We start from the raw sequence: 27,450 nt of genomic DNA on the forward strand, positions 1-27,450 counted from the left end.
GTTCTTCACAAAGGAAATTTAATGACTGAGGTGGTGTGATACTTTTCCAATTCTGTAAATATTTTCCATGGCTTTTTTATAGGCGCTCACCCTACAGACCACTATAGTGGAGATTAGAGGCAAGAGACAAAGGGTTTATTTTGCATAGAACTAAATGCCCATGTAGGTTTTATGGTCATGTAATCTGCATGCTCTGATGCAGGACAAGCCCCTGGCTTCTGCAAAGCAGGCTTCTGCCCTCCGCAAAGTCTCATCTGACTTTCCTGGTTTTCTTATCTATAGAAAAAGTAACATAAAATAAGCAAGAAGCATTATTTCTAAACGAAAAAGCATTAAGCAGAACATTTGCAGTATTACATACTTCCTCCCCCATGGCAGACATGAATCCATCTTTCTGGAAGGGGCACTGGGCCCCTGGACAGGGTCTTGGGCAGATACCTTGGCAGCATCTTGTTTTTAAGAAAAAGGCATTCCTTTTGCTTCCATGAGGAGGAAAAATTGTGGTAAGGCATGCGAGCCTATGAAAAAGACTATCCTGAGGTTAACCTGTAACATGTTGGCAGAGGCTGCCTAAGTAGATTTGTAGACTGCTCTGTTCCCAGGTACTGGCCCCGACCCCTGAATTCAATCTTTACGAAGGCGCCTAAGAGATATTTTTAAACACGTAAGTAAAATATCAGCCTGCTGCTTAAAATCCTACCCTATTAATGGTGCCCTGTAGAATGGTACCCTTAGAATGCAGTGATCTGTAAGGCCTATGGTCCACCATCTACAAAGATGGCTGCCAACCTTTCCTCACAGCTGTCTACATTCAGGCTGCTCCTCCCAAAGGGAGGTGGGATCGATTCTCTTTTTCTGGAAGCTGAGCTGGTCTTGTGATTCACTTTGACCAATAGAATGCAGGTGGAGAGATGTCATGTGACTTCTGGGCCTAAGCCTTAAAAAGCTCTGTGGCTTCCATTTTCTGCCCTCTTAGGATACAGCTTCCATGTAAAGAACCCCAAGTCAGACTACTGAAGACGGAGGGGACATGTGAAAAGAAAAAGAGAGACCCAGCCATCCACTGCTGCCTCAGCTGAAAGCGCAGACACTGAGCGAGGATTTGGATCCTCTAGCCCCAACGGGGCAGTGCCAATCAGCGTCGCAGGGAGCAGAGATGAGCCATCCCCAGAGATTACTGCCCAGTTGGAGACCTGTAAGAAATAATCAATGGCTGCGTTGTTTCAGGGCAGGAAGCTTGGGGTGGTTTGTTATGCAGCAAGTGGTAACTGGAACAAGGCCCTAAATGGCCTCCCTCCACTCTTACTACCTCAGGAGCTCTACCGTCTTTTTCCCCGACTTTCTTGCCCCAGGAAGCCAGAGCTCCAGCTTCACAGAGCTACCTGCACTTCAACAATGAGTCACGGCCTTCTAGCTTGGCATTCATTTTCACATGTTATCATTTCCAGAATGTTCATCCTGACTTGTCCATCTGACTCCTGGTCACCGTTCAAGATTTGGCTCAGATACGTTATGTCACCTCCTCTAAGAATTCTTCCCTGTCCTCTCTTCCCTGGGATGTATCTCCTTTACTTCTCCATCCTTGTACTAATAATTAGTTTTACTGTGAAGTTGGTATAATGTTCTTCATTGTATCTATCGCCGGGGAATACCATTCAGAGGAAGTATAAAACAGAGGGCTTCAAAGACAGTGCAGAGATAGGTCTAGGTAACACTGAACAGTTTTGTTGAAATGAAAGGTAGATTAAAAAATAATAGTAATAAAGAAAGGCAGACATAAAGAGAAGTACCAGAATTAACTCAGCCTAAGAGAAGTGTGATAGCCACTAACCAAAAATCGTAAGGAGTTGGTTTTAGTGTAAAGATAATAAATATTTTTGGCATATTGAATTTGAGCTGCCGAATGAACTTCCAAATGGTCTGGCAGTATTTGAATCATGAGATCAGAGATGGATAGGGAGATCAACCAGGAGAAAAATATGTGGAAGTTACAGATACAAGAGTGGTGGTTAAAGTACTGAAAATGGATATTACCATGGAAGGAAGAATAGGAGAGAGTATAAGAGAGCCTAGGAAAAAGTCCCCGGAGAATCCCCAGATCAGGCTTAGGTAAAACAGAAGAGGCACATCACTGGAGCTGGAAGTGGTTAGAGGGCCAAGGGGAAGACCGAGATAGTTCTCAGTGTCAGGGAGACCAAGGGAACAGAAACTTAGTGGAGGGCATGGTGGTACTACTGAACGTTGCTTAGGGGATAAGAGCATGAGGACTGGTCACTGCCAACCTTTGAAGACCACTTTTGGCTGAGCAGGGAGTACCGGAGCAATACTGGTATCATGGAAACCAAGGGAACAGCCAATTTCACAGACGGGATAGAGGTAACTAACTGGACAGGAAGTAGTGAGGAATAAAAGTGCTGACCTGGAAGAATTCTAAAGAATTCAAAGAATTAATTGAAGAAGTTTGATCTAGTCACTACATAACACAATAATAACAAAGACAGTGAAAAGAATAATGATTTAAAAAATAATTTAGGATGGATTCATGATTATCCTCTCAATGGGTCACTCTTATCTGCATAATAACTTACATCCCTAAGTGAAGGAGAAGTGGCGAGAGTCACAGCTCATATCTGGAGAGTGGCTCCCGGTACCGAGTATGTCGCCTGGAGGATGCTGTACAAGGAGCGTGTCCCCTTGGGGAAAGAAGGTCAACAACTACTGCTGTGACATGGTAATTCCTACAGCTGCTTAAATTATGACCATGGTAATTTGAAACCTTGGCAATATCCTGAACAAAATCAACCTACAAAAAAAATACGACTGATTACTTACATAATAGAATAAAATTTTAGTCCTTTGGATGTATATGTGCCAATAAAACAGCTTTCTCATGCCAGGCACATATATTCAGAGATGAATAAGACATAGTCCTTGTCACTGGGGAACTACTAAACCAAGATTTTGGAACTCAGTTCCCAAATAACTTAGTACAAAATGGAGCCAGTTAAGATGAAATAGCAATAATAATTCATATTTGATAACTTCTTACCATGTGTCAAGTCCTAGGCTTAGATTTATACATACTATCTGATTTAATCCTCACAATAACTTTATAAAGTAGGTCTTATTATGGTTCCATTTTATAGATAGGTAAACTGATGCTTAGAGAGATAAGCAGCCAGCCCAAGGTCACAGAGCTAGCAGGGGGGAAGAGCTTGGATGGAAACGAAGTCATATGACTCCAAATCCCAGCTTCCTAATTACTAAGCTACACCATCGATACACCATTAAAAAAAAAAAAAAAAAAACTCTTTGCCCTCAGAGAGGGCAGAGAACACAGGGCTAAATCTAACTGGCTAGTTTCCAGAAATATACTGGAGAAGGTGAAGACAAAACAAGTTGGCCAAACTGACTGATGAAACTCTTCCACCAAGACATCTATGATGTGCGCCTTTCAACAAGAGGTCAACACAAGCCTACTCTTGTTTCTTCAGCCTAACAAAAGAACAAATCTGCAGTGTTCAATTTCTGCTTTTAATTAGTGGCCATGTCATTCAGCTGCTGCTGGTGTGATTTGATAGAAAATGCAAATTATGGTTTTCTCCATCAAGCTAATAAACATGACTAGTAAAACAGGAAGGAATGGAAGGGACCTTTTATCAGATTAGCTCACAAGTCCTTCCCTAAGTGAAGGGAGCTAGGTACCGTTACTGTTGCTGTCTGCACGTCTGAGCTAAGTCACGAGGGTCACCAAAGCAAATTAAGAAGTAAATAAATAAAAATATAAATAAACTTAGATGTTGACATTCTGCTAATTCCACCTCCCACCACTCCCACCCTCACTGCCCCACCATCTTACTTTCATCAAGTTCTCTTTTGTTCTTCTGTCACACAGAACAAATTCTTTTGGTGATTTGTTTCACAGAATGTCTCCCTACCACACTCTCTCTGCTTTAGGATCTTTCCACATCATTTACTGTCACCTTATCTCTTCCAACAATTTTTTCCCCATACTAACCATGGTAGATCTGTGGTCCCTTCACCAAATTCCTTATAATCTTAAGGCACCATCTTCTCCAGAAAGCCTCCCCTTGGCCACCCTATGCACAACAAGGCTGAGTTAAGTGTCCTCATCTGTATGTTCCTGTCCCTCTTTGAGCTCACCTGAGCTCCTGAAACTCAAGGGCTCCTGAAAAGAAGAGAATGTATTCTAGTCATTTCTCTGTCCCTGGTGCCTTGAAGACTGATGGCTGGGAAGGAAATTAATGCTCAAATAAATACAGAATGAATGAGTGAACAAATTTACAAGTCAACAAATATCTACAAATGAAAAGGATTAGAAGAACTTAAAGATGTCTGCTTATCTTATCTTGAAAAACTTCTAGTTCTGAAAGACAAAAACCACCTTGTTTGTACTGTATTCCATCTGCCAGTTAGGCACTGAGATTAATAAGCTCTTTTCTGGTGTATTTCTGAACAAGCCTGGTAAGGTGCTATCTTGCAAAAATGATGCTAAATATGGCACGGGGTGGAATTTTGCACGGGGAGCTTGGTTATTCATATAGTATATAGAATAGCACACCAGATGCATACTAACATAGGATACATAGTTCCAATAATTTTAGCAGCAGACATGGAGAAGAGACTATGATACACATTTTCATCTTCTTTGTTTGTGCATTTAAAAAGACATCCTATCCACTTTAAATTCAGAATGACTAGACAATGAAAAATGCATGAGTCTTAACGGTGCTGCTGGAAGCTGAGTACCTGTTATAATAGAGCTTGTATTCGTAAAGACTGACATAAACCATCATCACAAGTACTTTGTTCTGTTAAAGAGAAAGACTTTAGAATCTGGTGAAGAAACTTGTGTTCTACAAAGTAGATATCTAAAATAATAAGGTTTAAAGTAAAACATAAGTTGAATCTTTTCTTCCCTTAGTTATAAGACTATATTCTTTTTAAAAAGTCTGAACAATTTCAATTGAATTACATAATCATATTGCTTTGTGATTCTTTGGCATGAAAGTGAAACAATTATGTCATCATCTTGAATTAGAGCATATCAACCTTTCTGCAGAGACATCTTCATTCTGTTAACTATTCGCAGGCAAGTCATGTCAGATCTGAGTCAGCATATGAATTCAGATACACATACATAAAGAACACTTAAGTACACTGCCTTGACTAACACAGTACCATGTGAACGTGGGAAGAATGTGTTCTACCATGTTCTTTGATAAGATTCTTGTTTTCATAAGTTAAGACATTGGCTTCTTAAAGCTCTTTGCTGAAAGGTTTTATTTCATTTAAGTATTAATTAGACTTCTATGTAAGACTATTAGGCAAGAAGCAAGTAAGATTTCATTAACTGGAGTTTCCTTGCCTCTGATTCTTTATTCATGGAATTTAATCTGTTCTCTAGCTTTGTGGTGTCAGATTTTTTGTTTTTGTCTTTTAGAGGAAACCAAGGAAGCTCTCCTAAAAGATTTCAGTGAGTCTAGGAGGTACCAAGTTTAGGAGACACTTGAAACTCTGATGTGAGAGGATGAGTCAGTCACAGATGTGTGTGCATGCTGGATGTCATATGTCACAGAAGTGGGAAGGAAGAGTGAAAAGGCACCAAACAGGGAGTTAGACGTTCCTGGCTCGTGAGTTCCATTGATTAAGCTCCATGATCTTGTGCATCTCCAACTCTGGGCTTGGACTCTGTCATGTAAAGTAAGGATATTTTAATTGATGAGTGTGTAAGACACATGCTCCCATTCGAATCCTCTTGGTCTCACCCATCTCCAAGGCCTCTGGTCACTTACTCGAGCTCCAGTGGTGGCTGCTATGACAGATTCCAAACAGGCTATAACTAATATTTTGTGGACACAGCCCAGTGGCGCCGTGCTTCATATCCATTCTGTGTACCTTGTGTCTTCCACCCTGGAGAGTCCAGGTTGACGCTGAGGGCCAGACCCTGTGGGGACCTACTTGGCGCCCACTCATCAGCCACAGGGAAGTGCAGGGGAATTATTGCACTTGGCTACTAGGCAACTAAAGCAGACAGATTCTTCTCTCTCCCTCACCCCCACCCCCAGGCAGAGGATCTTGAGAAGCAGTCACTTCGACGGGCTCTCTGAAGATGTTCCTGCCTCACGAGGAGCCCTGTTGGGTACTCATGACCTAGTACTGTCTCTCTTTCTCCTTCCCTCCCTCACTCCTGCTCCCTGGAATTGCAGTCCTTAGTGAAGAAGTAGCACCGAAGCCTCTGTTTTCTGGGGAACTCAGGCTAAGATAATGAGCTTTACATTTCCTTCTACTCCAAAATTCTGACTTACTTTCAGAAGACGCTGTAGTGTGATCATTAACTCCTGAAATTGGTACCTTTGATCGTGAAGTCTATTCCTTTTGTGTGTTTGATTAAACTCTTTGGTAGCTGAGTTACCAGCAATGTTGACTCATTTATTATGTGCACACTCTGGGGGTTTGGGGATTAGCTGAGAGAAACAGATCAGTCAGCAGCAATTGCCAAGGCCTGCTGGGTACAGGTTATGAGAGAGGAATATTTGGCCCCTGCCTCCAAGAAGCTTAGAGGGGCATGGAAGGTAAATAAGGGAAACTATTTGAATAGAGAGCATAAAAATACCTACCTACTCCAGTGAGTCTATATAAAATTGCTGGAAGTTATTGGAGATAATTTCAGTCTTTAAAACTGGCAAAGCAAATATGGAAAGGTTTCATGGAGAATATAGTTTTGAGTCATTTTTGTTTGTTTGTTTTAAATAATGGGAGAGAAGTAATTTGGTATTTTGAAGTTGGAGTGTCAGTCCAGGAAAAAAGAAGGCTGGGCTGTCTCAGAAGCAGAGACTGACACACGGAATCACTTGGCTGGTCGGTAAGAATCATAAAAATAGCAGAGCTGGGTAAAGAGAGGTAAAAAGCAGAGGGACTTCAAGTGTAGGGTTTTAATTCAGTAGGAATGGTTCTTTGGAATTTCTGAGCAAAGGAAATGAAGTAAGCTCCTGCCATAATGTTCTCAAATGTCTTTGCTCATTCCATTAGTCAGAACCAAATCCTGCTTGTATGATGGGAGGAAACTTTCACTAAGAAGCAAGACTGAAGAACCAGATAGCTCCAAGTAAGTTCGGCATCCTGAAACTCCATTAGTTTCCCAGTACATCCACTCCTGATTGAGGCATGAGAGACACACCTGTGCTTTCATCCCAGCGCTGCCGAGCTGCAGTCTTTTAACACATGCTTCTTCAAATCTTCAGCATGGTTTTCTATGCATCTTTCAATATAACTTGAAGAATGTGCTGTAGTCTGTTGCCATCTTATTTTTCTTGGTTAACACAACCAACTTTACAGTGACAAGACGAAGAGGAATTTCTCCAGTAGCATAAGGATTTTGATCATTTATTAATAAGTAAGAAATACCAATTGAGACTAATTAAACATTTGGTATTACATTTAAGGGAATTTTTTCTAAGTCATGGGTGGTATGATTTTAAAAATAACTCCTTTCCCTCCCCTCTAAATTGCAAAAGATATTTTTATGTATAGTTCTTTAATTTTTTAATGGCTTACTAACATTGTGTCAGGTAGTATCTTAAGGCACACTGTATCCTTAGAGCAAAGTCCATCCTTAATAAAAGTGGAAGGAAATTCATATTTATAATTGTCTTAATTGACAAGTACAAACTGTAGTTAATATTTTTGCTACATGTGATTAGATTTCACTGTGTTTGTTTTACTTTGCCATGTGGCTGATGGAGAAAGGTCAGATTAAGAAAAAGAGAAGTTTCAATTGAGTGCTTTTTTGGGGGTTATTTATTTATGGTATATTTTGGTATTATCTTTGACTCCCAGCTTTTGTGTAGCAATCATTTTTAAGCCAACAATCCTCTTTGTGAAGCTGAGTTTCTGAGATGAGATAATCGCTAAATCCTCTAACCAGACCCGTATAAACTGGGTGAAGTCGAGGGGCTACCATGAACCCCATCGGACAGCAGAACATCCACTCCTTTGTCAGAGAATCTCATGTATCTTTAAAAAGTCAGCCATCTAAAGAAGCCAGTCCCCAAAGACCACATTTTACATAATTCCATTTACACAACATGTCCAGAACAGGCAAATCTACAGAGACAGAAAGTAGATAGCTTCTTGCTAAAGGGATGGAGAGAATATGGAGGTGATAATTAAAGGGTATAGGGTTTCATTTTGAGGTGATAAAATGTTCTAAAATTGACTGTCATGTTAGTTGTACATGTCTGTATACTAAATACTAATGTACTTAAAACCATTGACTTGTATACTTTAAGTGGATAAATTGTATGATATGTGAATTTCATCTCCATAAAGCTGTTACTAAAAAGAAAAAAACAGAAAGAAAGAAGAAAGGAAGGAATAAAATGGATAAGGAAAAAAGACAAGGAAAAGAAAAATAAAATTACACAGCAGTTAAAAACTAAAATTTCAACCTTCTGATTACAAATTGAGTGACTGCGCCAAGTCAATTTATATGTTAAAAATTAGTTGACCTTAATTATTTTCTTATTTTTTCCATATATAAAATAAAGGTTTTATTCTTTTCACGTATAAAATAATGATAATATTTTCTTCCTGGATCTACAAAATGGGGACAAAATATATCTCTCAGGGCTGTCCTGAAGACTAAATGAGACATTTTATATCTCTCATTATCTTTTAGTACATTTTGGAAGGAACAAATACTCATATTGATTACTTAAATCTATCTATATGATTGAATTATGACACATTGAGAAAAAGAGTAGAGAAGCTATTGCTAACGTGCATCCCACATTTATTTCCTCAAGTTCTGACTAATTAATTTAGTCCAAAATATGGAAAGTGTAAAGGATTCCTGTCCTTCAGAAATTGAGGAAGGAAAGCAAAAGCAAAAACAAAAACAAAAAGAAGAAATGAGGAATTTGTAAAGAGCCTCACCTGACACAACTATGATGAAACTAACAGATCTTGGTTTTAAATAGGAATCTCTGACTCGAATTCTAACCCTTGCTAACATCTTGGAGAACAGGAAAGAGATGACTACATTTTTAGGAGGACTGAGTTGCTGTTTTCTTTCTTGATGCATTTTTAAATGACTGACATTTTTCATTACAAAATGCTTTTAACTTTGCATTTTGAATTATGTTAGTGAAACCTGGGGCCAAATGGCAAACATTTAACTTTAAAATCTACTGAATAAAAACAAAGAAACTATGAAAGTGGACTGGTGACTCACTTATTTTAAAACAAGACTCATGTCAAATTCCATTATTTTATCACATATTTACCAAATTTGTATGCATGGAGTGTAGTGCATTTGAAGTAGAGCAAATTGGGAAAATTAGATTCCAAAATGCTGAACTTCTCCACACACAATTAAAACCTGCTTGAAAAATGTATAATCAACTGAGATCATCAATTATGCCTTTTACTTGAAAGAACATGCAGGGAACTAAGGATAAATAAATAGGGAAGCCATGCCTCATTTTAGAAGACAAATATATCTGGCTTTTGCTTTCAAGTCACAAAAGGATTCTCTGAGTGGAGACAAGCTCACATTTTTCTTCCTCATTCTTTCCATCACAAGATGACTCCAATTGTCCCATCACAAGGATCTGACAATAAAGGAGTAATTTCACCTCAGTACTTCTAGCATACTACCTTGAAAAAAACTCAAAATTACATCAAAATCCAATTTTTGCAGCATGGCCTAGGTGAAATTTACTCTAGAGGAAAAGGTCTTCTGTAAGAATGAACATGGGATATTTACCATAGTTCAGTATAATATTTAAGAAATTTAACCTGTTGAAATTTCTCCTGTAGGGATGATTCTAACAACAACAGCAGCAGCAATCTACTATTGCCACTCCTGCTTTGGGGTTAAAAGAGAAGGCAATTAGAAGATCGGAAGGAAGGGATGTCCTTAAATGGAAAATACCAAGAGGTTATCAACTGCCTTTAGCATGGAAGAAGACAGAAGGACAGACTGGTGGGGAAGAGACCTCCTGAGGCTAGGCAATCCAAGGAGAACCTTTAAGACTGGAGGCAGGAATGGGGACTGGTGGGAAAAGAAAACAAACACAATATTAAACTGATGAATTTGTTCAAAGACAACCAGGTTGGTTCACGAGATACAAAATATTCCAACTTTTTAAAAGGTACCAGGACTCCACCTTATGGTAAACACATCAGGCCAGATTACAAACCAACGGTGCCATAGTGATTTTTATTCTGAAAATGAGCCTTCTCATTAAATTCATGTTCTATGTAAAAGAGATCAGCCTGTCAAGACTTGGGTAAATCCAAGCAATTTCAGAACTCTGGCACATTTCACCTGGCTCACCTGGCTCACCTAATAAAGGCTGCAGTGGTACGTCCACACTGTCCAAGGCACAGAGAGCATCCGATGGGCGTGTGGCAAAATACCAAAGAAGACGGTGTTGAGATTTATCTTTCAAATTAAAAAGGATAGCAATGGCCTCATTCAATATTTTAAAGTTCCACTAACAGGGAAGTTAAGTAAAATTTCAAGAGCTGAAAAATAGATAATCCAATTTAATTCTACCTTTTTTTTTTTTCCACTAAAAGCATATTTTTTACCTCCCCCCACCCCCAGTCTATGTTCTTAAAACTATCTAATGCTCCTCAGATGAAGGAGCTGCAGTGAAGCAGCCTAGTGGCTGCAACAGTGCTGAGGCGTCACAGCCACTCCAGCACACGGGTAAACCCAGAAGGCACAGGGCTCCTTTCTACTTGGGATTGCCTCATCTATAGCAATCTGGGATCAAGAAAATGTAGTGGAAAGACACTTGTTATCCCCCTTTGTTTCTTGAATCACAGAACCATACAACCTTGGAGAATTTTGGCTATATTAAACGAATTCTGGTCACCAACAAGCCAAAACACAGTACTGCGGCGCTCCTCCTGGAAAGCGAATTAGGTCAGCGTCCTTCCAAGTACTTATGTGGGACCCATGTGGGGCCAGGCCCTTTAAGATTGTATTAATAAGACCAATTGTTTCCCAGTACAGCAAGTCTACTTCTTAACAGAAACACAATTTCCAGACACTTTAGTATTTTGAACAACAGCATCTCTAAAGAAGAGAGTTTCAAACTCCATCATTAGTTGTCTTGAACTTCTAAAGTTTTGTTTTTGGTTTTGCTTTCTTCCCCAGCTTTATTGAGGTATGACTGACAAATAAAAAATTGTATATGTATATATAGGTTATATGATGTGATTTTCAAGGTGTACAATGTGATGATTGAACCTATGTATACACTGTGAAATGATTACCACTGTCAAGTTAATGAACACATCCGTCATCTCACATAGTTACCTTTGTGTGTGTGCTGAAAACACTTAAGAACTACTCTCTTAGCAAGTTTCAAGGGTATAATCACCACGCTATACATTAGATCTCCAGAGCTTGATCATCTTATAACTGAAACTTTCTAACTTTGACCATATCTCACCATTTACCCCATCCTTCAGGCCCCGGCAACAACTACCCTACTCTCTGGTTCTATGAGTTTGACTTTCACCTTAGCAGTGAAGTCATACAGCATTTGTCTTTCTCTGTCTGGCTTTTTTCACTTAGAATAATGCCATCCAGATTCATCCATGTTGTAGCAAATGGTAGGATTTCCTTCTATTTTATGGCTGAATAATATATATATATTATATAATACATAATATTATAATATATATATATTATAATATATATGTTACATATATAATGTTTATTTATAATGTAATGTATATATATAAAATCTCACATCTTTTCTATCCACTCCTCCATTGAGGCCACTTAGGCTGTTTCCATATTGTGGCTATTGTGAATAATGCTGGAATGAACCTGGGAGTGCAGGGATCTCTTTGAGATATTGATTTCATTTTCTGGCTATATACCCAGAAGTGGGATTGCTGGGTCATATGGTAGTTCTATTCTTAATTTTTTGAAGAACTCCCATATTGTCATATTGTTTTCCACAATGGCAGTACCAAGTTACATTCTTATTAACAGTGTACGAGGGTTCCTTTATCTCTACATCCTTGTCAACACCTACGATCTCTTACATTTTTGATAACAGACACCCAAACAGGTGTGTGGTGATATCTCATTGTGCTTTGATTTGCATTTACCCAATGATCAATAATGTTGAGCACCTTTTCCTATACCTGTTGGCCATTTGTGTGTCTTCTTTGAAAAAATGTCTATTCGGGTGTTTTGCTCACCTTTAATTTTTTTTTTTTTTTTAACTATTGAGTTATATGAGTTCCTTTTATATTTTGAATATTAACTCCTTTATCAGATATACAGTTTGTAAATATTTTCTCCCATTCGGTAGGTTGCCTTTTCATTTTGTTGACTGTTTCCTTTGCTGTGCAGAAGCTTTTTAGTTTGATGCAGCCCCACTAGTTTATTTTTGCTTTTGTTGCCTGTGCTTTTGGATTGACAGCTTAAAGTTTTAATAGTGGCTATGGAGATAATTTGAATAGAGCCTGAATATCATTTTTTTCCTTTACTGATCCATTTATATGTGTCGGATGGAAAACAAGGGAGGGGCTAAAAAGGTCTTTTTGGCAGTATAAGCAAACTGATATTTGAAGTAGCTGTGTGCCCAGAGCACATGCTGCCAAAGAGATTAAATTCAAATGGGGTGTGCGGCATGCATAATGGCGAACACGTTTTGTTTCCCTTAGTGTTCCTGAGGACCAGTCAGTTTGTGCATGAAATGGATTACTTTGGATAGACTACCGCAAGGCCAAATAACTCCACTGCATCTTTAGAGTAAAAATTGCAAATAAAATGAATCAAGGTGTACTGTAACATCTGAAATGATGTATGCGTTCTGCTGAATTTAATTGAATTCCAATTAAATTACTTGGAGCAAGATAAATTAGATTATTGTTCAAGCACATTTTCGATAAACCTAATGAAGTTCTATGAGTAAGAAAGGCATAATGGGCTTTATTTAATGACCTGGTTGCTGATATTTTCCCTTAGTGTGAATAAGAGGTCAGGTTGACCTTGGGTCATTTCTTCCTTGAGTGAGACAAATATCACATTAACTTCAGAAAGACTGGCAGAAAAGAGTCTAGGATTGACTTTGTATAGATAGTAAAATCATTTACTGAGGTGTTTAGTTATGTGGGTTTCCTCCTATATGTATTTTTTTCCTCTCAGACTTTGCATTCCCTGGCATAAGAACAGTTTCCATTGGAAAGGAAAACAGAGGACTAAAAACAGAGGGCTAATTTGTTTCTGGGATCCCGTGGAGGGGATTGTGTAGAGGTGGGGAAGGCAGACAACAGCTGAAGAGAGGAGGGCACAAAAGTACCAATTGGAGGAAGATTCTCCAAGACTAGGATGGGTTCTACAAGTGAAAGGACCCGGCCCCAACCCCTCATGCCACGCTGGGGAGGGGACGGGTGCAGACACCCAGGGAGATTGGTTTGGTAAACCATTTAGGGAAGCTACATCCCAGGAACCACAGCCCCTTGCCTGTGTAGATTTCTGTGCCCCGGGCTGTATAAAACCTGCAAATCTTCTGGATTCCAAGGGACAGTGCAGGTTTTCAAATACGCTTCCTGATGGTCCAGTGCGATCTGGTGTGCACGAGGGCCTGAGCCATCTGTTTGCCCCCAAGGAAGAGACGGGATTGGAAGGAATGGTGTGTCAGGTTTTGGGGTGAACTGGGAGTGGAGAAAGGGAATCCCTACCCCAAATGGCTGAGAGAGAATTTCCTCTTGAGTCCAGAGCCAAGAAACTTGGAGTCAGATTTTATTGATTTTATGGAAATTTGTGGAACAGAAGGTCTCAATGTCTTCGACTCTTGGAAAAGTTTAGCTCCATTTCGGTTAGCTAAGAAAGTCAGTGAAGAGTAAATAATCTTGCCTCCCTAAAATCCTCCCTTTTCCTCATCCTTTGGAAATGCTTAGCGTTTTATTATGGGCAAGGATGATAGCTTCTCTGACTTGGGGAGAGAGCGGGGAGTAAAGTCGGAGGGGGTGGGGATGCTCCAGCGGCTTCTGCTCCTCTGCGTCCCGGTCGTCCCTACAGCCCCGTGCACGGAGGTGGGAACCAGGAAGCTCAGCCTTTCACAGGATCACTCACAAAAGTGAGTATCTGGCTTCTGGACCTATGAGGAAGATCTGATTCAAGAGCTGCCCTTCTCCCAACTGTGAGAAACAGGTGATCAATACCTGGTGCTATTGTCCCTCTGCAGAAATACTGGGAGGAGAACTGGTGAGGGAATTATGTTGGAGAGAATGTGAATTTTGTACAGTGCATTTAGTTGTAGTGTCACAAATCACCCAAATGTGCTGTCCAGGCTCCAACTGCCCTTCACTCCATGAGCAGTAAAGGCCTTCCGAGGACTGAGAAGTCAGCAGGTGTTTAACCTGTGCATGTGGGGACAGATGCTGAAATCCAGCTGGGCTGTGAAGCAAGTGGGAAGCTCAGCTGGCTGGAAGAGAAGCCACGCCAAATTAAGGGCCTGGGCAGGACCCTACACAACCACCAGCACAGATGGCCATTACCCTACATCTAAATGCCTTCAAAGGTGGAGCTCTCACAATGCGTCAATCCTCTCCTTGATTTCATATGCATCTTTTGGTGAAACAACAGAAACAATATTTCTGCTGTAGAAACATAATAGAGAATTCAAGCAGCATCAAAACTTTTTGACTGATATTTTTGAGAGAATGCTATGATTAACGAAGAGTTTATATCCTGGAGGATAATTTTGAAGGATAGAAGGATTATTAACTTCTTAGTTTATCAGTATCTTAGTAAGAGCCATACTTGAAATTTGGTTATTTTGTGTTTTAATAGCTCTCTGGTAAACTTGCATCCTGAGCACATTTATACACTAAAGATGGGGGTGTGGGGCTTTCCAAAGTGCCTAGCACGGTCCATAGCTATTTTAGAAATATACATCATAATAAAGGGGAATTGTTTACTTATAAGCCCATAGAGAGGTGACATTCTTTTTTTTAATACCTACCTACTTGACTTTTTCTGTCTACTGGTTTAGCCTTTGTATATACAACCTCTGTTACGAAGTAAGCTTTCCACAATCTAAACATCCATTGACAGATGACTGGATAAAGAAGTTGTGGTACACACACACACACACACAAACACACACACACACACAGGAAGACTACTCAGCCATTAAAAAGAATGAAATAATGTCATTTGCAGCAACATGGATAGAGCTAAAGACTATTATACTAAGTGAAGTAAGTCAGACAGAGAAAGACAAATATCATTTGATACCACTTACATACACGTGGAACCTAAAAAATGATACAAACGAACTTATTTATAAAACAGAAACAGACTTACAGACATGGAAAACAAACTTATGGTTACCAAAAGGGAAAGGGGGTGATGGAGGGATAAATTAGGAATTTGGGATTAGCAGATACAAACTCCTATGTATAAAATAGATAAACAACAAGTTTCTATTGTATAGCACAGGGAACTATATTCAATAACTTGTAGTAACCCATAATGAAAAAGAATATGAAAACGAAGACATGTATGTATATGTATGACTAAAACATTACACCAGAAATTGATACCTCATAAGCTGACTATACTACAAAAAAAAAAAAAAAAAAAAAGCACTTAAAGAAGTAAGCTTTCCAAATGTGTCCCTCACTCTGAGTGGCAAAACAGGAAGTCAAGATTCAATTTTAATCCTTGCCTTGACAAAATGAAAGACAGAACTTGAAGAAGAAAAAGGAGAAGGAGGAGGTGAAGGAAGAGCAGGAGGAGGAAGAGCAGGAAGAAGAGGAAGGGGGAGAAGGTAGTACAGATCCTGATGTTCACTTCTGCCGCTTCTCGGAGGGAAGCAATTGCAGGTCTGTAAGACAGCAGTTCCGAGCCGCTGTGCACGTGTGCACATCTTGGAGAGCTTTTCTTTTACATGTCATCAGATTTTTCTAGTCCTGGTTGCACACCCCAGGAGAGGCCTGCCTCATAAGGTCATACTCAGAAAGCAGAGGCAAACAGCAGTGCTGCCCACATCAAGTCACCATGGTCTAGGTCTCTGCCTCAAATTCAACTTGGGGTTGTATTTATTACACTCTGCCTTGTGTGGCTTCATTCTGGGACTCAGAACTATTTACTGACTAGCCTTCATCAACCACCCACTGCTCTAAGTGGCTCATTTGTGGACCAACACATTTCTCCTGGCTCTTGTGGCCCCTGAGTGCTGAATCAGAGCTGAAAACAGCCAACAATATTTCTAATTCCCTGTCTTCAGCTGAACTTGACAGATGATAAAGCAAGTGTCCCAAAGGCCAGGAGGAGAACTTCCTAGTAAGTAATGAGATAACAGACTACAAGATACAGCCGAACCACTTTCCTCTCTGAAGAGACACCTTGATTTGTCCAACGCTGTGTTCTTATTTAAGGCTCAGCACCCAGCTTAAGCAGTTCACCCTTGAACGTGGTCTTGAGGACTGTCCTGCCCAGTCACTCTCTTCTTTTTCCAGTGATGTGGTAATATCTTTACTAACTTCAGATTTTATAAGGATTTGAACTTTCAAAAGTGGGTTGTGTTTCAACTTCTATAGAAAGGAGGTAAGTAGATGGACACCCTCAAACACATGACACACGAAGACTGCCCTGATGGTTTCAGAGGCACTTAGGAAAGAAAGGTGTCAAGACACAAGGAAGGGATGGACAGGTGTTCACCAAGAAGGCTCTCCATGGACAGAAAGGCCAGTGCTTCCAGGATGCAGAACACTAGATCTTTCAACAGGACCATGCCATGTAGGCACTGGGTATCCAGTGAATGCCACGGTGACATGGTCCTAGATACAGAGCTGTGGTGAGGGAGGTCAGAGCGGGTGTACCTGATCACTTCTAGGAGTTAAGTGGTCCATTAGTCAACCAAAGATTCATTATTTTTGACATTTTAAAAAGTCTTTAAGTAATAACACCACCACCACCAATAACAAAATGGTGTCCTGGATCTCAGCATGACAAGAAGGAAAAGAGAAAAAAAACCCAAAATTCTTTTTTCCTTGAGAGTTGAAGGCTGTTTTCTGTAAATTTAACTCCAAAATGAAAATCAAGAGGAAATGTTCTTCCCTCTGGTAATTTTGCACATTGAAATGTTTCTTCGCAGTAAAAATTGTCCTATTTTATTCTATCAATATGATTAACCTTTCTATAAACTTGTTCTATGTGGAAATTCATTTTTTTCCCTAGCCAGATATGTTGCCATTTACTCATCTAAAAGCTAGTTTTAGTAGAAATAAATGACACTTTTTTAAGAATCTAAAAATAGTTCTGTCACTTAATTTTGAAAAAACCTTCTAAGTCAAGACAACAGTTTTCTGCTTATTCACAGCACTAAAATTTCACATTTTTGCAGCTGGGTTTTATTTTTTATCCTTTTCTTTCTTTCATCTCTTTTTTCTTTGCCGTCAGGAGGTCCTGCCTTTATGGGCCAGATCCTTCCCCTGGATGCAGGGCAAATTACTGCATTCCAGAAGAATTACTGGTTTACTGATTCCAGAAGAATATCTAGGGTAATGCACAGAACTCTTGTTCAGATAAACCATGTAACTCCTGGACCTGTCCTTTCCAGAGATTCAGGTCCATTCCAGTCACATATCATTTCCAGATCCAAAGTCCAGGGAAGCATTTGGAGCTGTATGTCAACCTCTCTCTTCCCTCTATTGGAGGAAACATCTGCAGCCCCAAGCCCCATCTCAGTCCTTCTTTTTTCATCTCCATGCCTTCCTCTAGAAGCAGTATGGGCTCCTGTGTTGTCCTGACCAGTCAAGAAATCCTGATAACACCGCTGATGCCGGCGAGATAGTGAGGTAATAGGCCACCTCTCCTGCATTCCAAAAGACAGTAGGTGAAGGGAGTGGGGCGAAACTCAGTAGAAAGGAATGGCTAGCATAGTAGAACTTGACAAATTAATGCAAGATATGGTTGAGGACAGAATCTTCCACGTACTGCTCGAATCCCGCCCTATGGGCAGGGAGTGGCTAAGGGTATGTGTTACAAAATGAAAGAGAATAAAATATCTCTACTCCATCATTCTTTACTGAGAGGAACAAGTCATTCTGGATATTTCAATTCTTATCATAGAGTGACAATAGTAATCATAATAATAACTTTTAAGGACTTATTAAGCACTTAATCTGTGCTAGGCATTCCAAAGGCTTTCTACAGGGGTTAATCCTACAACCCCACAAGATAGGTATTTTCATTCTCCCTATTTTATAGATGAAGAAACGGATGCACAAAGCGGTTAAGTGACTTGCCCAAGATTACCCAGCTAGCAAGGGGTAGAAATGTAATACAAACAGTCAAATTCCACTGCCTGGGTCCTTAGCCACAAACCACAGGGCCACCCATGGACAACCACAGATACACACACCACACACATGCTCCCCGACACGTGTTATACTGCTTTACTTGCATCACTACTTCTATTTCACTGCATTATTTTTTTTTCAAATATTTTGCACTCACTAAATTTTCAGTGTTACAAATTTTATATCACTTCAATCCAAGGGCTACAGTATAAAATGGGGGGCTGGGGAAGACAAAAGAAAACATGATCCATTCGGAGAGACCTTAATCTGTCTGCCTGTGTTTCTTGAAATCACAAGAGCAAGGCCCATCTTTTGAATTATTTACTAAATCTACACACCCATTTTTTGAGGTCCTTAAAAAATAGTATTACTATAAAGGATGGATTCTGCATCTGACACACAGGGAGTTTATGGGTTTTTTTTAACAAAAGACTTAACCATGTTTAAGTGGTGCTAGTTATTTCTGGAAAAGCTTGTTTAAGAAAAGATCATTGGTCTTAGCATGAAGATGAAATAATTCACCAGTAGGGTGATATATATTATTTCTATCAGTATATATATACACATATATATATATACATATACATATATATATATTTGCATATGTGTATGTGTGAATATAATTATAATATTAAATATATAATAGTATATATTATAATATAGTATAGAATAGTAAGACAATATAATATAATACAACAAATTCAATTGTCTTTGATTTCCAGAATGCAAAATTTAGAGTTACTACATCAATAGGCAAAATTTTCATCAACTTCTACTCATGAAAAGTAGAAACGGTGACAACATCCATGTTTAACAAACGGAGGAAGAGGAGAGGGCATAGCTCAGGGGTAGAGTACATGTGTAGCATGCATAAGGTCGTGGGTTCAAGCCCCAGTACCTCCATTAAAAAAAAAAACTTAAATAAGTAAATAGACCTAATTACCCCCCTAAAAAGCCCAAAAGTAAATAAAATAAAATAAAATAAAATAAAATAAAATAAAATAAAATAAAATAAAATAAAATAAAATAAAATAAAATAAAATAAAATAAAAAATTCAAAAAAAAAATGGGGCAAAACATCTGCATTACTGACAGGATATATAATGAGTTTCAATCATACTCATATTCTTTGACACTTCCAGTAGTCTCCTGTCTGAGAACTTATTATAAGAAAGTCCTCCAAAAGATGGAAAAACTAGACTTACAGCACAATTATTACTCATAATGATAAAATATTGGAAATGACCTAAATGTTGTTACAACTTAATGGTTCATTAAGTTATAGTGCATAGCCTGATTGACTAGTAGGCAGCAATTTCATGTCATTGCCAAAAAATCGTAGAGGTTTTAAAATGTTTAAAAACATAACACTGAGTGAAAAAAACTATAATAAAAATTGATTCTGTGCTTTGACAAAAACCTCATAAAATTATTTTATGCATACTGACAGACGTATTTTTCCCTTTATTGCTTTCCATGTACATGTACAACTTACAATTTCGATGAATAAAAATATTCTTACTTTTGAATTTATTCTTCTCTATTAAGTTAATTGTAAAGTAACTTGAAATTGCAGGAAAAAAATTATTGATGAAAAAAATTTTTGTGTGTTTGGGAAAAGCATAATATTGGACTAACCAGCACATATGTGGACCATGCCTTTGGCTAACCTTTGACTTGAGCAAGGCAGTGATATTTCACACTCATGCTATGAGGGCAATGTTTGCTTTCCATGGTGTATAGTTTATGAAGATTCATCAGAAGGTTGTAAGGTAATCTGAAGTAATTGCATGAAAAAATTCCTATTTATAGAAAACATAAAATATTTATAAAATCTTTACATACTTTTTCCCTTCCTTTATGAGCTTTGGTTCTGTTACTTTTATTTAAATGATTTATGATCTCTGAGCCCTTTACTATAATCTAACTCAAATCCTTTCTGAATGTAGCACAGCATAAATAGGTAAGAAATAATAACGCTTCATGCATACAAAATAGTGGCCATTCTCTGCATAAAAACTGCAGATAAAATTGAAAAAAGCAGCAGGGAGGAGGTAGCTTAGTGGTAGAGCACATGCTTAGCATGCAGGAGATCCTAGGTTCACTCCCCAGTACCTCTACTAAGAAAAAAATAAATAAATAAGTAAACCAGATTACCTCCTCCTCTCCAAAACAAGAGCAATAAATAAACAAAAATGGGAAAAAAAAAAGTTATTGCCTTAAGGGATATGTTTTCCACACTTCTAAACATTTGATTGGCCAAGTGTTGTGCATTTGATGTGAACTACCCAAAAAACTACAAATATCTTGTTCTCAAGTTTCACCTTCCTTAGAAAGATACAGCATTCAATAGTAAACCAGGCTCTCCACCAGTTTCTGAGATGAGAATCATCTTTGTTTTGCAGATGAAGAAACTGAAGCACATATGTGCTAAAAAGCCTGTCTAGACTTAACACGAGTAAAATTTATAGAAATCATACTATGTGACCAGGAGTGCACAGCACTTTACAAGTGCTGAGCCATTTCATCTTCACAACCACCCACGGAGGAAAGTTCTACTGTTAAATTTCACTTCGCAGATGGAGAAGCTGCTAAAGAGAGGTTAATATTTGCCACAGGTTCAGGGTAGGAAGATAAATAGCTCGAATTGCTCATCACATAATGCTTAAAAAGTTTTAGGATCATGAAGTGTTTTGTAAATATCTCGTGTTTTAGAAGCCATAACCTACGGTATATGTGAGGGGATGGAGAGCTTGGAAAGTTAATGGTGATGCATCAGAGGCAACAGGCAACCTAACAAGGATAAAAATGTATGAAACTGACCCCATGTCTTCTATCCAGTGAAGAAATTCCTAAACCATCATCCAGCTCTTCTAGGTGTTAAATTCTGTTTCATATCATGCAGTATAGGAGCGTATATTTACCTGCATTATATGTAAATCATCTTTTAAATATGTTTTAAGATTGTTCCTTTGGCATCATGACTTAATATTCATCATATTCATCATCAAGATTAAGGTAGGGACTTTCACTTCCTATCCTTAATTCTTCCCTATCTTTCACATCCCAGCTCCAATCCATGTGCAGCAAATCCTATTGATTTGATTTCCAAAACATCTCTCAAGTGCACCCCTTAGTCCTACCACAACTGCCAATACCCTGGTCCAAGCCACCACCCTTCCTCATTTAGACTTGTGGGAATGCTCCCTGGTCTCCCTGCTCCCATAATCCCCACCACCACTCCCTTCAATCTATTCTCTATGATACAGCTAAAGGAATCTTTAGGAAATGCAAATACAGTACCTTAATGCCTAATGCCGACGCTTAAAAAGCCTCGGATGCGCTGATTTCCTCCTCCTTTCTCACTCTGCTCCAGCCACTCTGGTCCTTAGACAGTCAGTGCCTCTGCACCCAGGCCTTTGTGCCTTCCTCCTGTCCCCACTGCTCAGAATACTCTTGCCCAGCTCTTCTCAGTATTCATAACCACACAAGCAGCACCTCCTCAGAGAAGCCACTTCTCATCTCCTCCACCTAATCTAAGACCCTGTTATTATTCTTTACGACCACTCCCATTGATTTCCTCTATAGCGCTAATCAAAATCCATAATTATCTGATTTATTCATTTGCTTACTTACATTATCATGTGTCTTCCCAACAAGACTCTTAGTTCCATGAGGAAAGAGACTGGGCGTCCCCTGTGCACATGGAACTTGCCTGCCAAGCACCTTGAACCTCACATGGGAGACACTTAATAAACAGTCAATGAATGAATCAATAACAATCTAGTGAAATATTAGAAAGGGAGCAGTGATTGCGTTAAGGAGGTATTGCTTCATCATTTATTTTCATGAAGTACCCAAAGTCAAAACACTGACATTCAAAGATTAAAAAAAGAAAGTAGCCCGATGCAGCCCTCATTACATGCCAGGCTCTTTTCTAAATGTTTTGTACAGATTAATTCATCTAATCCTAACAGCAAACCTCTAAGGAGAGTCCTATTTGTACCCTCCTTTTACAGACAACACACCAAGCCTGGAGAATATAGCAGTTGCCCGTTGGTTAGTGAGGGGAGCATCAGGGCTCTCGTCTTTGAAAGTTTAATCACGAACTATTCTGCATCTCAAGGTAAAACTGCAACTGTGTATGTTCTGAATTTATTTTCTTAAAGTGCTCTGAAATGATACAAATTCTATTTACAAACCAAAGACAGACTCACGGACAAACTATGGTTACCGAAGGGGAAAGGGCAGGGAAGGGTAAGTTAGAGGTTGGGGGTTAACAGACACCTTACTGTATATAAAATAGATAAACAACAAGGATCTACTGTATAGCACAGGGAACTATATTTAATTTCTTGTAATAACCTATAATGGAAAAGAATCTTAAAAGAAAAAATATATATGTATGCATATGGGTAGCTGAATTACTTTGCTGTACACCTGAAAACAACATTGTAAATCGACTTCACCTCAATAAAAAAATTAAAAAATAAAAATAAAGTAAAATGCTCTGATTCCATATTACTTCTAACTCAGTCAGTGTTTCCATGGCCAAATGCTAGCAGAAATGTCAATTGCCCTAGGAATTAAGCCAAACAAGCTGGAAAAAAGAATAGGGAGATTATCTACGGGCAGCAGCCCAAGAGCCTCTCCAGGCAGTGGAACTGCCAGCCCTCCTTCACTGGTGTGACTGGCTGAGAGGAGATGTAGTGATATTAACAAGGTCATGGATTCAATATGTCTCTTCTCCAAAATCTCATCAAAATCACAGGTGTCATCTGGCATGGTTCTCTCCATCCCTGGCACGTTGGCAAAGCCCTCATCTTAGGAACATGGAAGAGTAGAACCAGCTTAGGGTTCAAGTCATGAGGCTGCTTGCCCACTGTGTATTCAGAGGAGTTATATTTTATGGATGCTAACAAAGGGGGAAACTCTGGAGGAACAAGCCTATGAGGCTTAACCCTCACAGCCCACGCAAGTCCGCGAACACCCTGGATATGCTCACAAATAAACAGGATCAATCAGAGTCTAGTTCTCGCTTCCACGCAAAACCTTCTCAAGGATAAAATCATTTGCTCATTTTCATCTTTCAGAAAAATGCCAGTGAATAACTATATATCATATATAAACATGCTACATCTACAGTTAGTACGTGACAAACATAAATGAGTTTTGAAAGTATGCAAATTGTATACATATATATACATAAATACACACACACACACACACACACGTAGTATCTTTTCCCAAATAATTGTGTACAATTAAGACAGCATAGAGGGAAAAGTGACACACTTTCTACAACAATAGCTTTTAGCTAGTAGCTTAAAATCAGTAACTAGAAACAAAGCCGAGTGCTTAATTTTGCAAATACCATTTTCTTCTTTTTTCCTATAAATAAATGTGTTCTTGATTTTTCTTTTAACACGTGCACATGACTGCAAGCACCTACTTATATATCGGTATCTCCAAAGACAAAAATTTGTGCAAATAGTTGCTCATGAAGTCGAGATCTGGAATGTGGGAGTAAATATGAGAAGTGCAGCTACATGATACTCTTCCAGCATTTCTTTTGTCCATGGTTCCTGGCTGATCAAGTTTTGCTTCATTATAATTTACTGTTCATTCATTCTGTTGCCATCTATTTTGCACATTGTAAAGAATACTGAATAGCAGTAAGAAAGAGGTCAGGCACCATAAAGAATAGCATTTATAATTGTAACTGTCAGTCCTTTTTATAGTTTAGGTTTTTAGTGATACCTTGAGAATATACGGAATTTCTTGATGTGTTCCTGAGACTAGATTTGAATAAATGCACTTGGGTCCTACCCAAGAGGAAGGGAGGAAAGGGCCTGTAAGTAAGGATTTGGGTCTTACATTAGGCTTAGAATCTTCAAATGGTCTGACAGGTGACCTTGGGATGTCACCTGAAGGAGGTCTAGTCAGCCTGGACTTGGGCTCAGTGACACCACAGAGGCCTGAGAGCTCAGACAAGGGGAAGGTAGTGGAGGCTGTTCTTTTTTCTTCTAGTGTTTATAGCTGTTTGTATTTTATTGCTCTCTTCCCTAAGGACAGAGAGGGATATGTAGGTCTAATAACACAGAGGGGACTCTTAGACTGGAGAATGCAGTTCAAAGAAAGAGAATGATTACCCCAGAATTTCTATGATTTTGTCTTTTGAACCAAATCCCACAGATTTAACAGTCTCTATCTTTGAGACCAAGGAGTAAATTACACACCAACCTAAGATCATGGGATTTCAAGAGACTGAGTGAGCATAAGAATTATATAGTCCACCATTTTCGTTTTAGAGTTGAGGAAAATGAAACTCAGAGAGGCTAAGTGAATAATTTAAGGTCAAAACTTGCTAGTGGCAAAGCCAATTCTGGAGCCTAGACACCCTAATTCTTAATTAGGACATCATTCTTTTGTGACTCCCAGAGAGTTCTTGGTCCTTGAGAAACTGGACAATATCCTAAGACTACAAATCCCTCAAGAGACAAATTCCACTCAAAATGCAACTTTTTCACGTGTGTAATTTGGGTTTCTGCTCAAGATGCAAATATAGAGGCCAGTTTGCAGTGCATAGGACTGACCTCTTACGACCACGCCACATCCCTAAAGACAGCGGCAGACCTGGCCAACACTGCTTAACTTGAGCAGACTAAACAGGTCTCCACAGGTGTGACTACAAAGGGTTCCTTGGTCTCTTAGTCTAAAAGTAAATGCTTCCAGAATTGGCATTTTTGACTCAGAGTTTTCAGAATCTCGCACCGAGGAGAAAGAAGTGTATCTTCTGTCCAAGCCAGTTGTTCCCGAGAACAGCAGAATGCTTTGATTGACAAGGATAGGAGCTCACTGCAGGCTGTAAGATGTCAAGTCAGAAATGTTTTCCATCTTAAGCCTGGAAGTCTGTCACTCTGTTCATGGAAGACCAAGGGTTGCAGAGATCCACTGAGTCCAAAACTGGCAGCTTTCAAAACTTTAGCATGTAGAACACATGTAAGCACAGAAGGGAGCCATGTCTTTAAAATGCACACAGGCAATTTCTTTCCTTGCCATTTATTAACTATCCTATCTGTTTGTGTAGAACCCATCTCCATGGTAACTGTAAAAAAAAATTCTGTCATTTGATATTAAATGTCTAAGAATGGTCTTATAACACCTACTAAATATTTTACCGTTGATCGTCAATTCTACACAACAATCGTTAAGTGCTGGAGTTAAAGTGTAAACTTTGGGTTGCATTTGCCTGTTAATTCCGGCAAAAGTGAGATTGCTTTCCTTTAAATCTTCTGGGTAATTGCCTTAACCCTTCATTTTAATTGAACCTGTGGACATAGCCGGAGAATTGTTTCTCCCAGGGTTTTATCTTTAGTCTGTAGATAGGTATTTATTATACAACATAAATGGAACATAAAACAAGCTTTAAAAAAGGCTTTTTGAAAATAAATCCTATCCAAAGTACCAATTACCCACCATCTCATCACAGAAAGTGAAAGCTGATCTTCTTACCAGCTACTAGATGAGTTTGCTGCTGCCAACTAGCTGTCTAAATTTCCCCTCTCCTATTGGGGTCTCTGTTTCTATCTAACTTCCTGTTTTTAGCCCATAGGCTTGGACTCCCAGTAGTTGATAAATGCTCCAAAATTTTCAATGCTCTTCCCTGTGCTCTATTCATTGCTGAGCCTCTATTAGGTGTTGGGTTTTTTTTTTTTTTTTCAAAGCCAGCTCGTAATTATTTGGACACCAATTAGCCAGGGTCTGGAATTAACTTGGCTCTGCTCTTTCTCCATTTCTTTTCGGCTGCCTGCCTTTTGGCCACAGCACAGCTTGTTAGTTCCTTCATGAGGGAATAAGGGGCAGGAGTAGGGTAGGGATAAAAGCCTAGGGACTCATGTAAACTCATTTTGTTATTTGTTGGCAGCTCTGGTTAAAAGTTTGGCAGAGTTGTGTATTAAATCACACAATGAGAGTAAACTTGACCGTGTACGTCCCATTTACTCAAGCTCTCCCATATTCTCTGTGTTGGGGTTAGATTGGAAGCTGGCAGAATCGCACTTGGTACCTTATATTATGGCAGGAGAAATAAAGTTTTTCTGACTTGGCAAAAGCTTGTTTAATGAACAGCTTTGCTTGGTACCGAATCCTTTCAGATTAGCAATCACAGGGCAGACAGCCACTGGAAAGCGAGCTACCATGCACGTTGTCACAAGCTCCCTACAGCTGAGCTGCAACGGTGCTAGGTAACAATGGAGTTTATGTTATTGTTGTATTTCAATTTTTTCAGAATTAAAAAAAAAGATAAAAAGAGAGATGAGAGAATTGGAGGAAAGATGCTCTTAGTTACTGGACATGTAAAACTACCATTCTGAATTCTTCAATTAGAATAAATTATTATATCATTATTTTGTCTCATCTGAGATACAAAAATAAAATTTCACTGGGCCATGAATTGCATTCTAAAAATAAAGGTAGAGTTCGTTTTTATCAGTTTCCCAGTTTCTGAGGGCAATTTCAGTGTTAAATTAAATGTAACTTTGAAATGGAGAAATCTTTTTCTTAAAGGATTTAATGGCAACATTGGGTTCTGAAAGACTAGAACAGCTATTCAAACACAGGGTGTAAGAGAAACTTATTCTGAAATCCCCAATTGTACTGTTATTAAATCACCCAGTAATTTTTATTTTATGGGTATTTAAAGATCTGAGAATCATATTTTCCCTTATGTCCACCGCAGTGTGTCAATGTGTCTGAGCGCTTTCCTCTCAGCTGACGAAAAGACAAAAGAGAAAGAAGGTGGGAGAGATATAAAAGATAAATTTAGATACAAGACGGATTTCATACTTTTGAGGTGATTGTTAAGCAGCAGAATGCATCTCTAAGGGAAGGGTAGGGCTGTCTCTGAAGACAAAGCAATTTCTCATTTACATGTATAACTTAAAGGTGACTCTGTGTGATGAGCGGGTGGTTGGCTGCAATGATCCTTACAGAGGAGGTATCTATACAGTGGAGAAGAATCTGGCCAAACAGAGCTGGGTTCAGATCCTTGTTCTGTAACTTACTAGTGATGTC

At 39.0% G+C, this 27,450-nt stretch overlaps 1 protein-coding gene across 1 annotated transcript in view; it reads right to left on the minus strand.

The window, feature by feature from the left end:
* Positions 1-27,450, minus strand: part of SLC35F1 (solute carrier family 35 member F1) — a 352,447-nt gene that overhangs the window by 145,260 nt on the left and 179,737 nt on the right. The gene's annotated exons all lie outside the window — the stretch shown is intronic.

Source organism: Camelus bactrianus, chromosome 8, assembly GCF_048773025.1.
Source record: "Camelus bactrianus isolate YW-2024 breed Bactrian camel chromosome 8, ASM4877302v1, whole genome shotgun sequence".
Taxonomy (NCBI): domain Eukaryota; kingdom Metazoa; phylum Chordata; class Mammalia; order Artiodactyla; family Camelidae; genus Camelus; species Camelus bactrianus.